Genomic DNA, 11,885 nt, shown 5'->3' on the forward strand with positions numbered 1-11,885 from the left:
GGAAGAAGGAAGGGAGGAAAGAAGGAAAGGAAGGAAGGGACAGGGGGAGGGAGGAAGGAAAAACAATCTTTAAAAACAAATGTAATCAAAGTTAAAGTGAATTGGAGGTTATTGCATCTAGAGCCAAGGAAAGTGGACTGTGATTTAACTGGATCAGTGCTGTTGCTCTGTGAAAGAACGGTTCAGGAAGAAGCAGTAGCCAGTGAGGAAGGGCCTTGAAATGAGCTTCTCTGGGAGGAAGTGTAATGAACCCTGATGAGAGAGCTAGGCTGATGAGACCCACATGACTTGATGAGACCCATATGACACCCAGCGTCATTGGGAAGACTAATAATAACATTGCTATGAGGGCAAATGAGACGGGTCCAGCGAAGAGGTGAGTCAGGGGACCCCAAGAAGCACAGCTCCATACTGAAGCCAAATGGAATCGCACCTGGGAACCAGAGTAGCAGACTCAGGTTCTTAATGAGAAAGCTCAGCCTAGTGCTAGGATCGAACTCTACTGGTTTGGTAAGATAGGTCACAATTGCCAAGTGTAAAAGCTAGTAGTAAACCCACAGATTGAAATGAGAAGTACATGGAAGAGTCTGGTTAACTCATGAAACCTTTGTCATCCTAATAATTGAATAGCACAAAAGTAAGAGTTTGCCATTTCTCTCATTGGCATAGCAATATATCCTTCACTTTCCACTTACTATAGTCAGTCCAAGGTGCACATTACTTGTACTAAAGTGTACCACACTGCAGAGATTAAAGAGAAAGAAAAGGTGCAACAGTTCCCATGCTCCTGAGAATTCCTTGGTTCCCTTCCACGAAGCTTCCAATAAACTTAATTCTCCATTGACAACGGTCATGCAAAACTGACATGAAACGCCAGAGAGAAATTGTTCCCAAGAGTTTTCCATTTTAGGAGCTGTCTCTGGGAACTCATTTAAGGGGAACAGATAAAACAATGTTCATTCTAAGCTGTAGATAACAAAGAATGAGGTACAAACCAGGATTGTAAGGTTAAATCATAAACTCGGAGAAGTATCTTTTTCCCATTCTTCATCTTCCTTCCTTCTTTCCTTCCTTCCTTCCTTCCTTCCTTCCTTCCTTCCTTCCTTCCTTCCTTTCCTTCCTTCCTTCCCTCCTTCCTTCCTTTCCTCCCTCCCTCCCTCCCTCCTTTCTCTTCTTTCCTTCTTTCTTTCCTTCTTTCTTTCTTTCTTTCTTTCTTTCTTTCTTTCTTTCTTTCTTTCTCTCTCTCTCTCTCTCTCTCTCTCTCTCTCTCTCTCTTTCTTTCTTTCTTTCTTTCTTTCTTTTTCTTTCTTTCTTTCTTCTTTCCTTATTGTTGTTCAAGTACAGTTGTCTCCACTTTCCCGCCATCCGCCCCTGCCTCCCACCCTCAATACTTCCCCCCTTTGGTTTTGTCCATGAGTCAGTCCTTTATACGTGTTCCTTGGTGACCCTTCCCCTTCTTTTCCCCTGGTATCCCCCTCCTCCCTCCCCTATGGTTACTGTCAGTTGGTATATTGGCCACTTTATTTCAATGTCTCTGGCTGTATTTTGCTTGCTTGTTTATTTTGTTGATTAGGTTCCACTTACAAGTGAGGTCATATGGTATTTGTATTTCACCCCCTGGCTTATTTCACTTAGCATAATGCTCTCCAGTTCCATCCATGCTGTCACGAAGGATGGTAGTTCTTTCTTTCTTTCTGCTGTGTAGTATTCCATTGTGTAAATATACCATCGCTTTTTGATCCACTCACTTACTGCTGGGTGCTTAGGTTGCTTCCAACACTTGGCTATTGTAAATTGTGCTGCTATGAGCATTGGGGTGCATAAGTTCTTTTGAACTGGTAATAGAGAGAGAGTATGGATGTCTGTTCATAATACTATTTGGCTAAGCTAGTCATCAAGTAGACTCCTGTGTTGTTTTTTTTAAGATGGTGGAGATTTTGGAATTCCTATATAGCATTGGATGGAGTCAATATTTAGGAAAATATTGAAATTTTAAAAATGTCTTAAAATGTTTCAATTACTATAGAAGTGAATCTCATTAAACTTTAAAATTATTTTAAAGAATAAAGGAATATGTATTTTGAAAGATCTACACCATTTCTAAGACAGATAAAATATGCACATTTATCTGCTTTTTACAAAGGAATATTTTTAGATGTAGGCTGATTTGCTTCTTTTACTTCGCAACGTTATAAAAAAAAATTGCCACTGTCTATCTTGTTGCATGCAGGGACTATAGAATATCAGCTAGCTGTAATTTCACCTATAAAACTATATGTGGCCCATGCTGTCTAAATTCTCACTAATTTGCTATCCAAAATCCAGGAACCAAGTGGATTTGGATAATACAGCTCTCATTTTACAAATCTGCTATCCAAGTTCTTTCTCTATGAACCAAAAAACTGCATAATGAGAACTATTTATATATAACAGTTTTGTGGAAGCAAAATGTTTCACTTATGAAATACATTTGACTGGTAGTAACAGACCAGAAATAATAGTGGTTTAATAGGACAGAGGTTATCTTTCACAAATGTAAAGAAAGTCGAGAGGTAGGCATGACAGGTCTGATGTAGGAGAGACACAGCCAACACGGGCCCAGGTTCCTTCGTGTCTCTCCGTTCCCCTCACCCAACTGTGGCTTCAGTTCTAAGGTTGCCTCAGTTCTAAGACAGCAGCAGAAAGTCCAGTCCTCACATTTTCATGCCAACAGGAAACAGGAAGAATTGGAAAATGAAAGAGGTTCCTCATCAGCCTTATTTTAGAGAGCCTTTTACGAAGACTCACCCAACAACTTTTCCATCCTATTGTCCAGAACTCAATCATACAGCCATGCCTAGCTGCAAGGGAGATAGAAATACAAACTTTTACCTGGGCACCGTACCACACCAAATACAATCTGATTTTTTTTGTTAAGGAATAAGAATATTGTGTAGCACCTGTTGGTCTTACCAAATGCTTTTTTGTTTTTCTAAGGATTAAAAATACATTATAATCCAATATAATTATTTTAATGACTTTGAACAATTCCTTTTGTGGGATTCTTATACTACTGTTTCCATCATTAACATATAAAATTTAAGAGTTAACTGCCTTGTGGACAAATCCTTGTTGACAAATAGAGGTCACAAAACTAATCTAGCCTCCTACTAAAAAAATGTAAAATATATATATACATATATATATATCCCTCTCTCAAAGCTTTGGCATAAAGTTTTTGTTATGCTGCAGTATTTAGTAAAAGGTTAATCCAGTTTGGATCCTAACCATTAGATTAGTTTTCAGGCATCTCCAAAGTACAGTTTAGGATAGGCATGAAGGGGCTTTAAGTCTCCCATAATCTTGCTCATCTCCAGCCCCACCCCAATTATTTCATATCAATGGCTTTCTCAAATTTATTACACACACACACACACAATCTCCTGCTATGTAAACTCAGCTTTACAGTCACCCTTGCACTGTTTTCCATCTCGAATGCAGATTCTAGCCCTGAATTTCTATAATATGGAAAAAATGGAGTTGCCACTGTTGTGGCTACAAAAAAATACTTGAAGGCCAGAGAAGGTTGTCCTCGCGGTGGACTCAGTATTAGAGAGACTTTCCTATGCATGCCAATTACATGTTAGAGGAGATTTTTAGGTTTTAATAAGAGTCACTAGAAAAGATAGAGAAACAAGGAGAGAACACGACATTTTCAAAGTGATTCTAAATATTCTCATTAGCCACATAAACCATTCTACCCACATGAAGACATTAGGGATAATGAAAACAAGGTTCAAGATGCTGTTGCTAAGACACTTCTCCAAACCAGGGTGAAAATCCCACAATAAATAATACATTAAAAAGCAGCCTGCTTTGTGCTTTCCCGTACTTTGATTCTAATATGCATCCTTATCATTATCAACAACTCTTTTGAACCAAAATGTTCCCTGTTTCTTTCATTTGAAAGTGCATATCGCTTAAGATTACTTCAGCCCAGATGTCACTCAGGGGAGAAAAATAAAGAGATATTATTTCCTTGAACTAATCTGTAATCCAAACTCATTGTTCTGTTTCCTTGGTGACTCATTCAAGCACCGCTGAGCAATTTTGCCAGGTGTTTATTACAGATTGTTTGGGGATTATGATTACATGCATATAAAAAGTTATTTAATGATTGATTTTAATTTTTTATGACTAAGAGTTACTTTTTTATTTGATGCTTTATAACCCTAAGGAAATGTTGAAGAAAACATAGCAGTTAACAGTAATATTTTAACAAACCAATTTCTGATCATTGCTTTTGGTGTTTGGAAATTCAGGATGACTTTACTTGTTCTGTTTTTAATGACACTATTCTGTTTCATATTGTATTATTTGGACTTAATTCTTACTAGCAGATATAAAGCCTAATATACATTGAACAACTAATATGTGTTAAAAGCTTTAGAAATTTGTATCTCACTTGATTTCCATGACAACCGTGAGACACTGGTATTGGCATAAGAGAAAATTGAGGCTCAGATAGGTTAAAGAATTTTGTTCATGGTCATAAAGCTTCTAAATGGCTTTTTCTTCTATAACAGGGTTTCCTTTGCAGAAAAGCCTTAAGCAAATAGTGCAGCTCTTGATAAATAATTATCTCAGCAAGTAAAGAGGAGATGATTTGCTTCCATCAAAAGTTTCAAATTCAGAGGCAAGATGAATGAAGGATTTATAGTTTTATGTGTTCATGCATTACACACAAGCATGTGTACCATTCACATTAATGTTGTACACTTTATATTCTCTTCCACTGCATAAAAAATTTACGGAGTGTGTGAGTTTTTCAGTGTCATTATTTGATAATTGAGCAGGCAGAATAGCGAGGTCAGAAGTCCTAAACTGCTAGTTCATAGGAAAAATCAGACCAGTAGTTTTTTCTTTTCATAGAGATTTTACATAATATCCCAATTTCTGAGTTTATTTGAAAATCAGATACTGTTTATCCTTGGCCTGAATTTCCATGGAGAGTCACTCAGTTGGAGTTGAATAGAAGAAGCTCCCTTTAGATGGGGTCTGGGCTCTATCTGGGTGACAGCCTTTGTCAGATTCATTCATTTATGTTATTTACCTGCCCTCTGTATGCATTTGAGTTTGTGATTTCTAACTTAGGTTCTAGGCACCAGCTCCACCAAATTGTAAAAAATAGGAATCCTGCCCTGGCTAGTATGGCTCAGTGGATTGAGCATTGGCCTGCAAACCAAACGGTCGCTGTTTGATTCCCAGTCATGGCACATGCCTGGGGTGTGGACCAGGCCCCCAGTTGGGGGCATGTGAGAGGTGACTGACTGATGTTTCTCTCACACGTTGATATTTCTTTCATTCTCTTTCTCCCTCCCTTCCCCTCTCTCTACAAATAAATAAATACAATTTTTTTTTTTTAAAAAGGAGGAATTCTGAGCTTGTTTTCCAAACCTAGGGTCCATCTCTCCTCCTTTGGTAACTGCCTTCCTTCCATTCATGGGGCAGTGTATGCTGGGTAAACCAGCCAGGTTGGCCAACGATGACCTGACTCCCAAGACAAGCAGGGTCAATCATATGCTGTCCTGGGAATTTGGAACTTGTACTTACAAACAACTCTTTAATATCTGCATGTAGCCAGAACCATGACTGCCATTTGGGGAAGTGTAGGGTGGACACACTTTTCTGTACTTTGCCATGTTTTGTCATTCTTTGAAATGAGAGATCTGATCTGGAGGAAGAGAGAGAAAGAGACAGAAGCTGAGATGAGGCCAGGACCTTGGAATCCATGAGATCCTCCTGTATCTGTACAATGTATCCTGTTACTTGCATACATTGTCTTAAAGTGGTTTCTGTCTCTTACATACACTTGTTCTGTCCTTAAAACTTGCTGAGTTCCCCTCTCTCTGCCTCAATTTCCAAATCTCTGAAAGTTAAAAAATAAGCCTGACAACATCCCATTGAACCTGTCAGATAGGATTATGCTGGTACTCAAATAAGTCTGTCCATATTCTTTGAAACCTGTAAACCATCATACAAATCTAAGGTACTACTATTATGATAGTTCTAACAAATGTTTAATAACTGGCATATAATAGATAAGTAAAAGTGGGAAAATATTTGTGTCTAGAGCAGAGGAATCATACGTATAAATAATAGGAAATAAGAATACATAAGTTGATAAGGCCAACAGTAAGTATGCCAATGTTAAATCAGTTAATTTTTAAAGAAAGAGGTAAGAGAGGATGAAATTTTTATAACTGTCTGAACAGTCAATGCTTAAAAAAAATTATCATTAAATTTTTTTAAAAGAAAAATCTTACAATTCAGATTTTTCAACAGAAATTCAGTTTAATTGCATAAACTAATTTGAACTGTTTTCAAATAATTGCTTTACTGAGTGAATATATAACCATTTTAATCACCAAAGAATCATACAATTTGGTAACTTCAAAAAGCATTTTTGGAAAACTGTTCAGCACCTTTGTTTCATAGTTCCACTGTGGATAAGTGACTTAGAAACATCTATTTCCATAAGTGAAACAAAAATTATTAAGACTTTTTAAATTCCAGAAATGTTTATAGAACACTGTGATCATGATTACAGCCCAATTTAAGAACACAATGTACTTGGTTGTGGCTGGTGTGGCGTGGGGATTGAGTGCTGGCCTGCGGATCAAACATCACCAGTTCAATTCCTGGTTGGGACACATGGCTGGGTTGTGGGCCAGGTCCTCAGTTGGGGATGTGCGAGAGGCAACCACACATCGATGTTTCTCTTCCTCTCCCCATCCCTTCCCCTCTCTCTAAAAATAAAAAACAGAATGCACTGAATGAAAGAATGAATGAATAAGTGCTAATACATGTGATATGCCAAAAAGAACACGATAAAGTCCCTGATGTCAAGGACTACACAGACTAATAGAAAGACGAGGATACATTTACAAACATCTGTGACTACAGGAAAGAGAAGAGAGGTGCTGGAATAGACAGACAAAATGCTACAGGCATTGGAAGAAACAAGACTTCATATATAATTGAGGCTGAGGGAGGGCTTCATACAAGTAGATATGGCCCCAAAGGATGGGTTAGATATTGAAAAGCAGAGAAAGCTGAAAAAATACTGGGGTGTGTCTTGAGGGGAGTGAGGAGCTGTCTTCCAGATCAGGAAAAACAGTACGATACAGACAATCCAGTGTACATTTTAGGGATGTCTGTTGTCAGTTTGATAGGTACATGGGGCATAATTAGGAAAGACATTGTGGAGGGTCTTGGGTTGCAAGCTGAGGAGCTTGAACCATATTCTGCAGGCAGTGGGGAGGCACTAAGAGTCAGCATGCGGGGGATTGACCAATAAGAAATCATTTCAGGAAATGAACTTGACAATTGAGTGTGAAGTCGTTAATGTAGGGCTAAATAGAACATAACGTAAGGTATGGGAAGAAGAGGAAGGCAATGAGACACAAAGAAGGGAACCCAAGAAAGCTTTTGCTTTCAAAAGCAAAATCAGTTGATTGTATTAGATTTAGAAAATAATTGGATGTGAGGATTCAAAAGAGGCATAAGTGAGGGACTAGGTAAATGGAAAACTTAAACATTAATTGCCTTCTCTGTCTAATGCTTCATTGAACTTTGCTCAATAATTGGCAAGAATGATTTACTGAATACAGATTGAATAAGGAAGAGATGAACTTCCAAAATGGAGCATTTTAATGATGATCTGTGTTACTTCTACTTCTGATGCCAGTGATCTGTCTAATATGAGCAAGTCTTTCCAGGTCTGGAAGTAGCTGGGTGGCAGAATAAAAGGGTCTGCTTTTTTGTTGTTGTTGTTAGAGATTTTATTTATTTATTTTTAGAGAGGGGGAAGAGAGAGTGAAAGAGCAGAAGAGAAACATCAATGTGCGGTTGCCTCCTGTGTGCCCACCACAGGGGACCCAGCCCACAATCCAGGCATGTGCCCCAAACGGGAACCGAACCAGTGACCCCTTGCTTTGTAGTCTGGTGCTCAATCCACTGAGCCAGACCAGCCAGGGCTAAAAGATTCTACTTTTAAATGATGGTATTATATAAAGAAACAGTGAAGTCTATAGTAGGGCTAGTTTTCTAACAACGTATTAATTCATTTTTTACATATGTTGACAAAATGAGGTCAGGAAGACAGAGGAGGAGTTAAAGGGTATTAGTCATGATTCTCCAGGAAAACAGAATCAACAGGATGTGTACGTATGTTGAAAAAAGAAATGTTTTAAGGAATTGGATCATGCGGCTTGGAGACTTGGTGAGTCCAAAATCTGATGGGACAAGCCCTTTTCCCAAATAAGGTAACATTCACAGGTTCCAGGAATTAGGATGTGAACATATCTTTGGAGGGTAGCGCAGAGGGATTCAGGGGAGAGTTGCATTTGAAGTTCAAAGGCAATCTGCTGGCAGAATTCCTTTTCATCTTGGGGGAAGTCAGTTGTTGGTCTAACAATATGATGAGGCCCATCCACATTATGGAGGACAATCTGCTTTAACTGTTAATCCCATCCTAAAACACACTCACAGTAACACCCAGAATAAATTTTGACAATAATACTCTGGGCACTATGGCCCTGCCAAGCTAAAAGGAAGATCTGTTTAGAATGGTGTTAAAGTAAGAGGAAAAGGAGCATGTGAAGAAGTAATGATAAAAAATATTAAAAGTCTCACACACCTGGCAGTGGGTTGAATGGGCCACCCCCCGCCCTCCCCTCCCACTCTCAGCAAAAGATACGTCCATATCCTAATCCCTGGAACCTGTGAATGTTACCGTAGTTGGAAAAAGAGTATTTGCAGTTGCAATTAAATTAAGGACATTAAAATGAAGTCATCATTCTGGATTTTCTGGGTCGGCCCTGAATCCTATGACAAGTGTCTTTAAGAGGAGAGGCAGGAGATCTAAGGCAGAAGAGGAGGCAATGTGACTGCAGAAGCACAATCTGGAGTGATATGAAGGAATGACAACAGCCACTAATATCTGGAAGAGGCAGGAAAGAGTCTTCCTTAGGAGCTCCAGGAGGATGGTAGCTGTACTGACACCTTGATTTTGGACTTCTGGGCTCTTGAACTATGCGAAAATCAACCTCTGTTGTTTTAAGCAATCCAGTTTGTGCTAATTTGTTACAGCAGCTAGAGGAAACACAAAACATCTGAGGATAAATATAATTGACTTTTCTATTAAGAAGGAAAGTATTAGTCACTTCCGAGAAAAATAGTTTCAATAGAGTGATGTGGAAAAGACCATATGTACAGGTTGCAAGGCAGAAGTTCCCAAACTTTTTCCACTTACGGGGACCTTTATATCCTAGTAACTTTTTCATAGCATTTCTAGGTCAAAAGCAATACTTTAACAGTTCAGATTATTGAGTAGTCAGTTCCAAACAACTTAATCAGTATTTATGTACTAGCAACTTAGTGGTTGTTTGAAGAAGTAATACATATAAATTCAAAAAAAAATATTTGACTGTTTTCAAGTTATCCCAATTATATACTTACTAATGGGGTGCATGCACCTGTTACACACTACACAACTTTTTAAACTTTGGAATTAGATTGACACCAGCCAATGCCATTTCCTGTTCCACACTGATTTTCACCCTGTAGTTGCTTTTATCACAGCAACCGCTGAAAGTCCAGCTTTGTAAGGATATGACATTGTAGAAAGGAAGTCAGAGCCATCTAACATTGAAACAGTAAACTATCTCAAGCTAGTATTTTGGGTGGTTTCAGAAAGACATCAAGTAACACAATGTTTCCTTTAAAAATTTGCAGTGCCCCCCAGGCAGTCCCATGAGTTCACTGTGGCTGCCACACTTGGGCATGCAGTTTGGGAAGCATGGGTTTAAGGAATGAAAGGTGAGAAAGTATATATATATATATATACACACACACACACACACACACACATATATATATATGTATATATATATATACACACAGTATAAATATATAGAAAGTATAGAGGATAATTATAAGATATTTAGTAGAAACTTAAGAAAGGAAAGCCAGAAGGTTAGCAAATATATTCTAAAAATAAGGACAAAAGAAATAAAAAATTATATACTGGACTACATCAAAATTTAAAAACCTCTGTGCATCAAGGACACAATCCACAGAATGAAACAGAAAACTATAGAATGGAAACAAATATTTGCAAATCATATATCTGGCAAGAGTCTGATATTTAGAATATATAAAGAACTCAACATCGAAAACAACCCAATTTAAAAATGTGCAAAGGACTTGAATAAACATTTCTCCAAAGTTACACAAATGGACAAAAATATATGAAAAGATGCTCAACATCACTAAGCATTAGGGAACTGTAAATCAACCCAATTTAAAAGTGTGCAAAGGACTTGAATAAACATTTCTCCAAAATTACACAAATGGACAAAAATATATGAAAAGATGCTCGACATCACTAAGCATTAGGGAACTGTAAATCAAAACCACAATGGGATACCACCTCACACCCATTAGATTGGCTACTATGAATACAAGCCAAAAAACAAACCAGGAAAGAACAAATATTGAATACCATGTGGAGAAACTCAATCTCTTGTGCACTATTGGACACAATGTAAAATGGTGTGGCCACTAAGGAAAAGAGTATGGTGTTTCCTCTAAAAGAATCAAAAAAGAATTACCATATCATCTAGCAATTCTGCTTCTAGCAATTCTTTGGGTATATGCCCCAAAGAATTGAAAGCAGGGACTTGAACAGATTATTTATACACCCACATTCATAGCAGTATTACTCGTGATAGCCAAAAGGGGAAAGGAACCCAAGTGCTTATCAATGGATGAATGGATAACCAAAATGTGGTTTATATATACTATGGAATATTATTTGGCCTTAAAAAGTATGGAAATTCTGACACATGCTATAACATGGAAGAAACTTGAGGACATTATGCCAGGTGAAATAAATAAGTCATAAAAAGAAAAATACTGTATGAATCCACTTTCATGAGGTACCAAAAGTAGTCAAATTTATAGAACCAGAAAATAGAATGTTGTTTGCTGGGGCTGGCGGATGGGTATAGATAGTTAGCTGTTTAATGGATACAGAATTTCAGTTTTGCAAGATGAAAGGCCTGCAAAACAAGGTGAATATTTAAAACTGCTTAGCTGTACACTTTAAAATGGCTGAGAGAATATATTTTAAGTTACGTATTTTATCACAATTTTTTTAAAGTTAAGGGAAGAAATATGATTGGGGTCAAACTTAAGATGTAAGAAGGATTTAAGGAACAAGATAAAATATATGCATCACTACTAAAACACTATACGCGTCACTAGCACTCTAAATGTTTAATAAACCATTTCTCCCAAGTTAGTACAAAGTCAAACTTTAACCCAATCTGAAATAAACATCATACATAACAAATTAGTGAGATTTAAGTGTACTGCCAATATTAGCCATAAATGTTGGCATAAAACAACATCCTATGAAAGTGTCAAGAAACCATTTTTTACACATACATAGAATATAGTAAAATAGAGGAAATTATTTAACTATCTGTAGAAACATTGATGGATAGTAAAAAAGACCATTTTGTTTATGCTCTTTATAGCCTAGCAAATATTTTCCCCCTGCTCAGATTCCCTCTTTTGCTCAGAGGAACTTTTACCATTTTAAAAACAATGCACTCAAGTTCCATGCAGCTTTTTAAAGTTAAATTAAGGAACTGGCAGAAAAATAAGCACTTTCCGGAGGGTGCCAGAGATCCCACCCATCCTAACTGAACTGTTCCCTCTTGTCAGGGCTGAGGATACAGTGGTCCTTTTAAAGCATGAATTTATGAGTTATTTTTTTCTCATCAGTACTTTTGAGCAATACCAACCTCCTTAAGCAGTTTCCTGGCACCAGGACA

The sequence above is a fragment of the Pteronotus mesoamericanus genome, unplaced genomic scaffold, assembly GCF_021234165.1.
Source record: "Pteronotus mesoamericanus isolate MK-2021 breed Mesoamerican mustached bat unplaced genomic scaffold, CSHL_Meso_final scaffold_21, whole genome shotgun sequence".
Taxonomy (NCBI): domain Eukaryota; kingdom Metazoa; phylum Chordata; class Mammalia; order Chiroptera; family Mormoopidae; genus Pteronotus; species Pteronotus mesoamericanus.